We start from the raw sequence: 14,659 nt of genomic DNA on the forward strand, positions 1-14,659 counted from the left end.
TTTCTCCAAATGTACTATAAAATCATCAAAGATTTCAGGCTTAAAATCGTAATCAAATTCAATATCCAAATAGTGAAAGATTATAGGTAAAATCTTCTCATAATAAACATGTGTATCGATACCTACAAACCTAATGTATTCTTTGAAAAGGAAAATAATTTTTTCAATGGTTCTAAGAGATAAGTAAAAATTTTTATTCTGTTTTCTAAATTCTGTAACAAATTTTGTTTGTTTTTTACCTCCATATTGCAATTTTGTAAGCAGATTATTCAAATGTGTTAGTTTATTTCGAAATTTCTTAGGTTTAGGTCTTTCGTACAAAATTAAATTACAATCACTACAAAACTAAATATCTTTTATCAATAATTTCTCCTCTATTACAACACTTGTAACAGTTGGCATTATACTCTTCCATTTAAACAGAAAGATTTTTTGTTATAAATGGAGATTATGGAACTAACTCTGCCGAGATATAAATTTTTTCAGCGCAAATATTTGTATTTACATTTCTACAACAGAGATAAAAAGAAATGATTTTATTTTATTATTCAACTATTTTAGGATATTTTTTCTATGATTACAAAGATTTATTACGGAAGAAATCGAGATTTTTCATCAACGAAAGAGTATATTTTTGAAGTTTTAGAAGGAATGAAAGAGAATAATATGAATTTAGCAAATTATTTTTCTTAAATAAAAAATCTATTCTACTAAATAGTCATCAAACAACATGAAACTCTCCAAAAATCACTTCAGTTTCTCGCATTTAAAGAACTTACCACAGGAAATAGTTTAAAAAGACTTCTTTGAATTACCTGAATATGTTAAACAAATGTATCTTGTTTTGTTAAAGTTCCAGAAATATAAAACTGGAAGTTAGACGAGCAAAAGTTATCTCCAAAATCAATATTAAACTCAGTTCTTTTATTTTGGTTCATTCAAATGTTGTTTACTACTTGGATAGAAATTTTTAAACTCCGCCCTTTCAATATCACTAGCATATTTTCTGTAGTCCGCCATTTAATAAGAGAAAATTTAGAAATTTTAAACATCATGTATAAGAAAGATATCATTTTTTTCATCGATCTAATGTACGTTTTTATAAGAAAAGATATAAATTTTAGTAAAATAATTAAAAAGATTAGAGTCATTTTTAATGATCTACTTCGTCATATTCGGGATTCTCTTCCTTAAATTTTGCGATCTCGGTCACATATTTCAATAAAATTTGCACAGGATAGTAACCGCTATCTATAATATTGTTCCAATCAACTGTATCTTTATTTTCATCCAAAAATTTTATACTCAAGTGTTGATAGAGACAAAGAACAGACATATGATCTTTTAATTGATAATGTATATTTTCTTGAATGAACTCTGGGGACAGATTTTGATATTTTGCAATGTTATACCAATTCAATTTGTTTACGTATAATATCATCATATCTTCGGATAATTCATATTTTTGAGAAATATCATCCCAATGTTCTTTTTTCAAATCTCTTTCGTGTTGCATTATAAAAAGATCGAAAGCACTGTAATGTCCCGCCATCTCTATTTATTAAGAAAAAATTTCAAGTTTTTATAAATTGGCTCTTTTTAGCGTTACATTCAGCACATTTTCCAGAAACTCTTTTAACTCCATTGATGTTTGCATAGTATTTTATATCATTTGTTGCAGTTTTTTTCTTTACATCTCACACAGTATATGAGCGCCATTTATATAAGGAAATTTTATCATGCATAAAACCCTGCGAGAATACCTATTTCAGTAAGATCTTCCTCGAACTTATTAATTTTTTCTTCTAATTTTTGAAATTTGACAGCATAAGAATCATTGTATTCAACAAATTTATGACCAATATTCTCAAAAGTTTTCGTAGCATCTAAACTAAACTTATCAAAAGACTCTTTAAATCTAGTAAGTTTTTCATTAATTTCACCAACATCGTCTACTGATCTTTTACTTCTTTCATCAAGTTTTTCATAGACTTCTGTTGTAAAATCTTTAACATGCTGTTTATGATTCTCATAATTTTTGTTTTAGTTCATTAAACGTTTTAATAGGATCTTCTAATTGAATCATTACAACAACATCAAATGGATTAATTCCTTTACTAACACTGCTAATTCTTTTTCCTTTAAAATCTAAGGCATTTTTAAACATTCGGATCATGTAAATCAACAATATCGATGTTTTCTGATAATTTTAGAGGTTTTAAAATTTGTTCTTTAACAACAAAATCATGTTTGTCAATACCAGGTCGAACACCGACAATTCTTTTTTTATTAGCCAAACTAACATAATTCTTTTCAACTTTGAACGCTTCAGTAATTTTATCAGCTTTTTCGATATGAGACATTAAATTGGTAAATATTTTCTTGGCACCATCTTCAAATTCTTTTTTCAATGTTTTTATTTTATCAGCAACTTCACTTGAACTCATGAAATTTGCAAGTTTGTTATCATATTCTGCTTTAAAATCTTCAATCTCGACAGCAAACATATCTGAATCTGGAAGGTTTTGTAATAAATTTTCTAACTTGTTATCAAACTCATTTCTCAAACTATCAAAATTGAAACTATTATCTACATTTTGAATAATTTGTGTTCCAAATACGTCAAAAATATTTTGTGAATCCATATTTATTAAGTAATAATTTGTTAACAACTTCTTTAAAATCTTTACCATCACTCAGTTCAATTCAACACAAAAACACATAAATGACCACAAATTGGGGGATCTTTATAGTCTTGAATCTGAGAATCATTGTAGTAGACGCTTGATTTTTTCAAATATTTAATCAATTCTATAGGTGGTTTGTCCTCAATTCTTCCATACGAATCAAAATAACATGCATTCTTATCATTTTTATAATAACAAATCCAATGCGTTCCACTTCCCATAATCGAGTCTAAATTCACAATTCCACATTCAAATTTCTTAACTTTTTCAGGTAATGTATCTCTCATGAAGATTCCTCTAAAATGTTTAATATTTTTGCAGATTTCTTCCAATTCCCCGAATGTTAAAGGTTTAAATTTTTTTTTTCAATGTTTGATTTCACGTAATTCAAAGTTTTTTCATCTAATCCAGATCCTGTAACATCTTCCAACTCTTTATCTAACCAATTTAAAATGTTTCGAACAATAGGAATCACATCCTTTTTAACGATTGGAGCAGCTTTACGAACATAAGGAACAACATTTTTAACAACTGGAATATTTTCTCCAAAATCTAATAAATCTTTCAAAAGTCCACCATTTTTAAGTTCTTTCAACTGATTATAAGAAAATTGTATTCTGGTTCCTTTATTGTTTTTCTTATGTTTTTCGAGTTTATTGTATTGTCTATTTGTTAAAAATATCTTATCTTCGCCATTTTTTAGTTGATCTATTTTAAATTTAATACTAACGGGTATTTTCTTCTTAAAAGCGGATTTTATTTTTTCTTTCTGATTTTTGCTGAAGTTTACGTTCACCTCCATTTATATAGTTAAAATTTCAAGTTCTCTTCGATTCCCATTCCTAGTTTTCTCTTCAAAAACATTGCTCCAGCTGTTGGAAGCGCAACAAATCTTTCACCTAAACTAGCATCTTTTGATAAAAATATATCCATTGCCTTATCTTGCAAAACTTTATCTGCTATATGTCTGGAATTTGTGTCTCTATGTTTTGCATAAAAAATATCGTGTTCCATTGCAGCTTGATCTAATTTATTCACACCAGGATCTCCTCTTTTTAGTCTTTTTTCGAGTTTTGTGCCAGGCCCCAGATACTGATAAGTTGGTACGTGTAATTCAAAAGGTAAATTGTTGATAAAATCATTCAAAAGTCCACTACCCTCAATCATAGATGAACTTATTGTTGGCAAAATTCGTTTTAAATATTTAATTCCATCAGGTTTTTCAATCATTTCATCAAGTTTGTTCGAAATAAAATCCTTAATCGCTTTCTTTTCATTCAAAAAATTGTTATTTCCAGCCTTCTCTTGAGCATAAATATAATTAATAATTCCATCGTTTTGTCAAATCGTCGATATATCTGTATTCATATCTGTCGATATCACTGTATTTTCTCACACACCTGATCCTTCGATTCGTTTTTCCCAAATTGGTTTAATTAATTTAATATATTTTTTACCTCTACTTGACTTAGGCGTCTTAGTAGATGGATCATTATTTTTGTAAATTGAGTCAGATTCCCATAAAATTTCTGTATACTTTTTCAAATCTTCTTCAGAATATAAATTATCTTTTGGAGCGTCATAGTCTGTTAATAATCTCCATAAACCTTGAGTTCCTTCATATGTTTTTTTTCATTAATAATGATATCATTATGCTCAAAATTCACGGGCAAATTTCCAATCATAAAACTTTTCTTTTTTCTGTCCCAATACAAACCAAATTTATCATCCTTTGCTCTAGGAAGAAACTTTTTACCAATTTCACCAATTATTATATCCGTTGTTCCAGGACTTATTGGTTCAACTATGGTAGAGTCTTCAATGATTCGAGGTCTAAATGGTGTTGAAGATGGTAATTTTGGCAATTCAAACTCTTCAGATTCTGGAATTGAAATATCGGCAAATTGTCGTACAACTGGAACCAAATTCATCAAATTTTGATTATCACTTAAAACATTTTCAATTTTGCCCTCAACGTTTTTTTATTGCAGAAGTTACAGGTTGATTGATTTTTTGAATAAATTCTTGTTCTTTTTCATCAATTCGAATCTGTTCTTTAAATTCTTTTATTAATTTCTTTTCGATTTGATCAAGTTTTTTTCGCTTCTTCAGAAGTTACGTTCGCCATTTAATTAGAAAAATTTTGAAACGTGAACGTGGAACGTAAAACGTGAACGTGAAACACGAACGTGAAACGTAAACACGAACGTGAAACATGAACGTGAAACGTAAACACGAACGTGAAACACGAACGTAAAAGATGAACGTGAAACGTAAACACGAACGTAAAACGTGAACACGAAGCGTGAAAACGTGAACAGATTTACAGTTTTTCAGTTGTTTTCATAATGTAAATAAAAAGTAAAGATAATGTAAAAATAATTAACGATTAACGAATTGGGTTTACATTTGCCGGAATTATGTCCTCAGAAGCATTATAAAAATGTGATACTTTTTTGCTTAAGTTTTTCTCAATATTTTCAAATCTTTGTTGTAATTTTTTGTATACGTCTTGTTCTAAAGATTTACTAAAAACATACAAATTGGAATAGGGAATCAACCTATTGTAGATAAAATTCAATAATAAAGTTGTTTTTCCACATCCACTTGAACCAACAATTAACAATCTGATTGGTTGATATTTCTTATTTTCTTCAAACGTTTGAAGTTTCATCTGATCTTTTTGCTTTAAAAATTTCTCCATTTAAATAGCGAAAATGAAGCTGTTCAAGTTGACTTCAGAAAGCTCTAAATTAGTTTTAAACTTGGAACATCCTATACACTTAGAGGAAGAATCAAATTATTTTTATCGGTTTAAGCGGTTTTTATTCTGACAATTTTGTAATAAATATTAGTGAAAGTTCTCCTTATTGTATAGGATTTAGTTAGAAGAACATAACAAAAATATTATGGTTTAAACAAAGGATATTACACTTTCGATCAAATAAAAAATTCCCTTAAAAATTATCTGAAAACATTCAAACAATCAGATAAATCTTTAAACTTTGACGAAAAACAAGTTTGAAATGCAAAAAAATTATCTCTCTAATAAAATTCAAATAAAATCACCAGTAAGAATAATGTTTTCAGCAATTATTGTAGATTTATTAGGGTTTGTTCAAGAAACTATTGAGCCAAATCAGGTATATTTAGGAAATAAAATGCCAAAAAATTTAAGACCGTTTGATGTAATTGAAGTACATTGTAATCTCGTTGAACCTAGTTTTGAAAATCATACCGAACATCTTCACAAAGAATCGGAAATTTTTGTACACTTTCTTTCCAAATGTTGCTTATGGAATCAAAAAATTAGTGAAAAACCGAATGAAATAGACTATATTCCAATTAGAAAAAATATGAAAAGAATTCAAAAAATCGTCTTAACTGTTCAAGACTCTGAAGGTAATTTATTGAAAAATGAGAGTAAAACTACAATTTACTTAAGATTGTTGAAGCAACGGACATGAATCATGGGGAGCTATTGAATAGCTTACCTTCAAACTTTCAAGAAAACACTGTTTTCAACCTTTACACTCAAATAATAGCTTGTTAAATTTTTTCTATCTAAATGGAGTCTGTTGTGGATCTACTCAATAATCAACTTACATTCAATAATAAAGACATTTGCACGATTGTTGACGAAAATAATGAAATTTGGTTTAAGGCTAAAGATGTTGCAGAAATATTGGAATTTAGAAAATACGAGACAAGCTATCATAGATCATGTTAAAGAAAAATACAAAAAAAAGCTTTGAAAACATAGATTCTGACAAGGGTATCGAATCGCGACTCTTACAAAAAATTACATCCAGACACTATTTTCATCAATGAACCAGGCATATATTCTTTAATACTGAAATCTAAAATGAAGATTGCAGAAACGTTTCAAAATTGGGTTTTAGAAGAAGTTTTACCGAGTATTAGAAAATATGGCGAGTACAAACTTGAAAACGAAAATAAGCAGTTAAAAGATGAAATAAAACAGTTACAAATTAAAGATGAAATAAAATCATTGAAAATAGAGAATCAAGAATTGCGGAATGGAATTAATGAAGAGAGATATGGTATGTAAAGATTTTGATAAGAAAAAAACACCATGTTTTTGTGTTAATTAAGAAGAATCACATGTGTGAATGGCCTTATTACGTTATCAGAGCTCAGAAACGAGAAATACCAAACCGATTAAAACATCTAAAAATAAATTATCCTGAATTAGAGATTTTGTTCATTGATGACGAACCAAATTCTATCAATCTGTATAACCAAATGAAAGAATCTTTGAATATTTTATACAACGGAAATCATTTTACTACAAATATGACTGAATCTCGACTGATTTTATAGAATATCTAAATTACACGATGAAAATGTTACTAAATTTTACTAAAAACTCTTGACTTATGATATTTTTGTTTGTAAATGTCTTTGAAGACTAGGTAACCATTGAAGAGTTCTTCCACATTCGCAATGAGTCGGTTTATTTTGACTTTCTCGGAAAATTCTTCTAGCACAATCTCTACAAAAAGCCTTCTTTTTATCTTTACTATAATGCCAATCACAAAATTTGGAAATATCCTTAATTTCTTTACAAATACAACATTCTTTCTCTTCTAAAGTTAATTTTTCCATTTTATCGTATAATTCTCTTTCATATTTTTTATTACAATCCTTACAATAACAGTATAATCCGTCTTTTTCTAGTCTTATCATGATTAAAACTTTGATAAAATCTTTAAATTCTTGACACTTTGTACATTTCTTTTCAGCCTCCATTTATATAGAAAAAATTAAAGCTTTGACTTTCTCAATTCATATTCATAAAACTTTCCGGTTATTTCTTCATTTATTTAAATCTTTTATACTATAAGTTACAGGATCTGTGTTATTAATTTGATAAATCACAAAGATTTCTCTTGACCAATTGTTCTTATATTTGTTCGAAAATGTTTGTTTTTTTACTAAACAATTCTTACATGATCATCGACTTTAAATTTAGTTTTCGTGTGAATTTCAGGTGGAACATACTTGAAAACGGTCTCTAAAAACTCCTTTTCTGCATCCTTATCTACGTCTTTGGGCTTCATTTTTGATTGCGCTGTGAACTGTATCGTTATAATTGTTTACGATTTTTTTGAAGAATATCGATCCATTTAAAGTTTTTTATTAATCTCAAAAATAACTTTCATCCTTTCGTTTTGAGTTTCTGTTATATCTCTCTACGATACTTGATTTTCTCTTCGTTTTCAGTATGATAAATCTTAATGTTGTATTTCCTCAAAACTTCGTTAAATTCTTTATTTTTGAACTCTAAACCCTTATCTGTATGAAGTAAATTTGGAGGTTTATGCCTGATTTTTATCGCGTCTTTTACTATATCTTCGAAAGCTTTTGAAACATCCTTGCCGTTTTTTCTTTTGACAGCTCTTGACCAAGCATATTTTGAGAAAGTATCAATAACATTTAACATATACTTGAATCCATCATTTTGATCCGAATAATTAGACATTATAACTAAATCTGCTGCCCATAAATCGTCCAATTCCTAGTGTTATAATTTTTCTCTTTTTTAAACTTTTTTCGTACTGGTGCATGAAATTTCTCTAGCTTCAATCTCTATTTCTTCTTTATTCTTTAATTCTTTTCTTTACTTGTTTTTCATTTGGATTCTTTATAAATTGACTCTTATTTGTCTTACATTTGGAACATTTTGCAGCAATTCTATACAACCCGTTTTGAGTTTGAACGATTTTAGAATCTATATTTTTCGTTTTCTTTTTACACTTGTGACAGTGAATCAAATCATCTTCCATTTATATATCAAAGTTTCCAACTTTGTTTAACTCTTCTAAAATATCTGTTTTAATTTCGCCTTTATATCCATACGGTACTGTATCGATCTTATTTTCTAGGACAATTCTCTTATCATCTTTAGCGTTCAGTGCCAGCTTGTTTATGGTGATGGTATACAAATCATGTTTGTAGCGTTTTATTACAGTCATCTCTCTAAATTCTTCTTTATCTTCGAACAAACATCTCTTCAAGTTTTCGATATTTATTGTTTTTGTTTACAACGCTTCTCTTAATTCCTTTACACCTAACTGGATTTTTGTCTAGATATTTGTACGAGTACATCTTCGATCTCAAAACCACAAAATTCTTTCTAAAGATTTCTCCGTTTAACTCGTCTTTGAATTTTCCAATAACTTTCTTGTTTTTAGTAGCGAAAACAGTCGTGATCTTTTGGAAAATCGCTCGTATCGAAAATCATTCAAATTTTCTTTAATAATTTTAAAAGGATCACGTTTTAATTCTAGAAAATAACTGTCTGTATCCATGTAACACAGATTCAAATCTGGATCATAGTTCTTTAATTTGTTTGTAATAAAACTCGTACATTAGCAGTTTTGAGAGGTCGAGAACTGAAAATCCTATGTAGATTGGCTTGTTAAATTTAACCTTTTGATTGTACATGTGGCTCGCTATACAGTTGTCGTCAAAGATGTTAAAGCATTTGAAATTTGTTTTTCTTAGCTTGTTTCATTGAAAATTCTTCATTTCCTAGTCTAATATCACATCTGTTTCTCACATTTTCCATAGATTTTCCAAAAACTGAGTTGTTCATTAACTTGTAAAAGTCCTTTTCGAAGTCGCTTGTAGCTTTGGTTCTCATGTTTGTGTTAAAATCAATGTAAATCTTTCATAAAAGGCTTCTGATCGAATGCGATAACTCTATTCACATGTGTCAAAATCATACCTTGTTCCAAATAGAACTTCAAATTTCTCGAATGAACAACGTATTCAGTTTTATCCAGTAGAGTTGTGCAAAGTTTGTTTTTAAAATGTTCTGGAGCAAGAGGTAAATCCTTGTGATGTTCGTGTAAATTTGTTGGATATTCTAGATCGACTTCAAGAATATAGCCATAATCTTCGTCGCCAGTGAGTTCCAAAATTGCTTCTTTCCACTCTTCTTTTGTATACGTTTTAGGATCCATCCACTTGATATCGCCATATGGTAAATTTTGCATGAGGCCATACCCATAAAGGTTGTTTGCATCGACGTACAACAGATAGTTTTCGGGCTTTGTCTTATCAAAATCTTTCAAATATTTGTTATTTGCTTTAACATATCGTTTAATACATTGAGAAATGCCTCCGCGAATACCTTTTTCGATCATCAAATACATATTATAATCACTAATTAACTGTAATTCTATTTTCGTTAATTTTAACATAGCGTCCCATGCGAGACTTGGAGCTGTTAGATAATGTGCTGGATCAAGTTTGTAACAATTTAGACAAATGTTTTCTGAAATTTTCAAATATATCAGCAAGCAATAAAACATCTTGGATATTGTACAAATCAGAGTAATTTCCAAGATTTTTCTCTTTTAATTTGTTCCAAAACGCTTCAAATAGTGTTTGATAATCTTTTCTCAGATATGCTCTCGTCTGTCAAAAGTGAATAGAAATCTTGAATTTTCAGGTCTTCTGTGTAATCAAGTTTTTCAATACTATCGATAAATTCGTAAGGAAATATGCCTTTTCCAGATAGAATTTTAAAGATTTCTTCTTTCGTCATTTGGTTGTCTTTCTAGAATTGCGTTCAGACCATCTTGTATAAAATGATTTGTATGTTTTTAAGTCTTCTTTCTTTAGATTTTTAGCTAACTTTTCTATAGATGAGGCCATAAATCTGAACGTATCTACGAAAGAAAACTTGATGAATTTTCTTGGCTTATCACCTTCGAATTCATATCCATATCCTGAATTTACTGAATAATTTATATATTTTTCATCGGTGTTTGCGATCAAATCAACATTTCCATATTGTTTAGCCATCTCTTTTATGTACAAATGAGTATCGTAATTTGACATATTGTGGCAGAAAACGGGAATATTCTGAGGAAATTTCAAATTTAGATTACAAATTCTATGAGCTGCTCCTCGAAACTTTCCAGTCAAATGACAATGATCTCTTACTTTATTATAACTCTTATCTTTCCAACTATCAGGAGTAAAACCATACTGAATTGACTCAACATCATAAGCAGGAACCATTCGCAAATATGACAAACGTTTGCATTTTGGTATGAAATTTCTTCTTCTTCAGTCAATTTCATAGGTTTTTTGTTCTTAGAATTATACTTTTTTAGCTATGGTATTTTGATATTTTATTGAGCTCTTCAAACAATTTTGCAGGAACATTAGGCAAATCGTCTTCATTTTTTGCTCGATTAACATATCGGCTTGTACATGCGATTTGTCACATTTGACACTAAATATAGAGTAAAACCATAAGGAATATGCTTCTGAATCTTGGTTGTAGTCGATTTTTGCGGATTGTTTTTGCATGTGGGAATCTTCTCTAATATGCTCTCAAAATCCATATAAATAACGTAAGGATGAGAAAATTTCTTTTGATAATTAGTAAATGTTGTTGTTTGAACCTGGAAACGGCATAATTGGCTTACAAACTTCATGTTGTTTGCAAATTTCTAAATTATCTGTTAAATCTCCAGATTTGTAGAAATGGCTTAAACATCTTCTACATAGAAAATTTTTATGTCCATGTTTGGATGTTTGAGAACTCACTAACCTACTTAAATCCGTGATCAAAACATAATGAGATTTGTCTTCTTGTTTAACATACAATAAATCGATTTCTAACTCGGCATCATATTTTTCAGAAATTTGTAACGGAACAACCTTAATATTTTCATCAAAACTGTAGACATTGATAGACATTTTAGGATACTTATACTTGGAATTGTAACTTCGGTTTTCAAATGATTGTAATATCTTTTAAGGACATTGGATACTCGAAACCTGAAAATATCTCGTCATTTACAAATTTTTCATATTGTTTTGATCTTTCGCAGTCTCTTTCGGGTTTTTCAATAGCACATCGGATAGAATAAATAAAGCAATAATCATCTTTATTTTTGATATTTATACAAGCTTTTTTATGTAGAATCTTGGAGCATTGGAAAAACTAGTTATTGTAGTATCACTAGATAAAGAAATACGACGTTTTCCAATATATAATTTTTTATTTCGTGCAAGGCCTTTCTGAAATCAAAGATTCCATCATCAGGCACTTCACAAATTATATAATTTGTGAAGTGCCTGATGATGGAATCTTTGATTCAGAAAGGCCTTGCACGAAATAAAAAATTATATATTGGAAAACGTCGTATTTCTTTATCTAGTGATACTACAATAAGCTTTTTTATCTTTGATTTTCTTTGGTAAATCGATATATGATCCAGCATTTCATCATTTCGTGTTTGTTAAGGCTCAAAACTAGTTGTATGCAGCGTTTAAATGTCCATCCTGAACCCCTATTTGGATGATTTGTCTGTTCTCGATGTGATAATTTATTAAATTGTTTAGAAATAAAGTCGTTTACGTCAAATATTTCGTCTGATTTTATAGTAAAATACATTGGGCAATTTTGTGGTTCACCGTTTACTAAAGTTCGTTCATATTCACATTCCAAAGAGAGATAACCCTTCATATTTTTAACATTCTCTTGAAATTTTTCTATTAAACTTTTAATTTCTGGCCTCATAATTGATAGATATTTGTAAATTGACATGGAATTGTCGTTCAAGTTTGTTAAAATGTATTGCTTGAAAAGACCGTGTATAGAGGATAAAACTTCTACATCAATGATATTATCGGATTTTACTTTAAGAGTTTTATCAATTTCTTCAATCATTTCAGACTTAGTTTTATCGTTTGTTTCAATGGACAATTTTTTAGCGATTGATTGAATTTTTTCATCATTAAATAGATTGAGATCCTTTTTTATCTTCCTTAAAGCTTTTCTTTAATTCACGCAATCTTTCTATATTGTACATCTTTTCATGATCCACAATTTGATTTTCTTTAGCCCAATTCCTCAAATAATTCAGTTCACTTTCGTAAAGTTGTTTGTTTTTTAAATGGATTTTTGAGCTATAATGTCGGGTATAATGGTGTTCAAAAATATCTTTTTTGCAGTATGGACATGATACCTTTTTCCTCTCCATTTAAATAGGGAAAATTTGAGTGTGTCAAGTTTCACTATTTAGTAAAATATCTTTTTATTAAGGAAAAGTTATCAACTTTTGAGCTTAGGGTTGGCGGTGGTTTGAGATAATTCAGTAGATTTTCAGGATTTTTCAAAAAAAACTCTAATACTAGTGTGTAGGGACCTTAAAAAACCTTGATTATCTGCTGAATTGTCTCAAATTGTTGCCGACTTTGGGCTTAGGAGTTGATAATTTTTCCTTAATAACAAGATATTTTACTAAATAGTGAAACCACACTCAAATTTTTTCTTATGCAAATGGAGCTACTAAAGGAATTAAATGAAGTTGGTGAGCTAAGATTTAAAGTATATAAGAAGTTGAATGAATTAGAAGAAAATAAGAAATACAAAATTTTGAATCTGGAGAAAATGAAAGATAAATTCGGGTTTACAATAATTGCCGAGTTGGAAGATTATAAAGTACACTTACCGAACAGATTTTTGACTGTTTTGGATGAAAAAAAGATTAAAGAATTGAATAAACATGATAAATTACACTTGGTTGTTACTGGAAAGAAGACTATTAAAGATAAAGACTGTGTTACTATCAATTTTGTAGAATAGAAGATTTTTCGTCGTAGCAGACATTTCAAATAGATTGATTTGAGAAAGTAGAAGCAAACAGCTATAGATTCGGTAATTTTTCATTCGTGAGTTACAGATTCGTTTATTGTCCTTTAAACAGTATTTTACGTTGATTTTCTGACTGTCCCAAAAGTGCGATAGAATCGGCATATTCATATCTACTTATATATATATATATATATAGGGTGAATGGCTCTTGGTGTGACAAAATTTTTTGTGTTATATTGCAATGTAAATGTGATACAATGGCGGTTATAAGAAAGTCTAACTCCAAAAATTAGGTTTATTTATATTCTTTCAATCATATCGAAAGGTTCATAATAGTTTATTATTTCGTGAAATTTTAATAACTTATTGAGTATACTTTGTCTTTGCAGAAACTAAATCCGATAAATAGTGTTTTTATAAATAAATGTTTTTACACAGTACAAAACATTTTCCAGCAAACAAACATTAGGTTCTAGATTTCAAAGTATAAATCTACTTAATTAAAGCAATAGTATAATTAATTAACAAAATGCATGAGTAGGTTTGCTCCTATCCACTATAGGAATGATGTAATAATCTCCACCCCGATTAATAATCTATTTTGTTTATTTTCATGAAATCTCCATTCTAAAAGCAGACTATTCATATAATATTTTCATTTGTGTATTGAATAAATGCTATAATAAACTATTGAAAACACTGTTTAAAAACTGACTGACAATAATCAGAAGTGACTCTTGAAAAATTAATGAGGTAGAATAGAACATCTCAAAATTGACCTCTAAAACTTTTAAATTTTGAGTAAGAGACAGCGAACTTTTAAACAGTTTGTGTTGAGCAAACTCTTCAAACGTCCTCCATCCGGTTCTTAGTAAAATCAACTGTACCACGAAATGTGAGAAACATTCTTATAAAGTTTTGTAAGATAGAGTCCATTTGCTTTATTTTACAGAGTTGAAAGTGCTATTCAAAGAAAGAGAACACACAACACATCTCTTCGTATAATCTAAAGTCTAAATAAATTTCTAATTACTAACGAAGGTATTGATGATAGTAGTACTATAGAAGTACAATAACCTGAGCTTGTAAGTTGTAATGGAAATGGTTGTATAAAAAACTTTTTAAACGATTTCTTTAACATCACATAAAGAAATTGAACGCGTGTGTTCCAGTCATGTGATGTCACTCTGTTATATTTGCAATGCAAACTTATCAGACGTCAGCATACTATCAATTATACATAACATAAACCCTAATTTTACAATAATTTAACGGTTTTGGTTTTGTATGATAAATATTTGACTATAAAGGGTTTCCTATTAAA

Source organism: Homalodisca vitripennis, chromosome X (assembly GCF_021130785.1).
Source record: "Homalodisca vitripennis isolate AUS2020 chromosome X, UT_GWSS_2.1, whole genome shotgun sequence".
NCBI lineage: Eukaryota > Metazoa > Arthropoda > Insecta > Hemiptera > Cicadellidae > Homalodisca > Homalodisca vitripennis.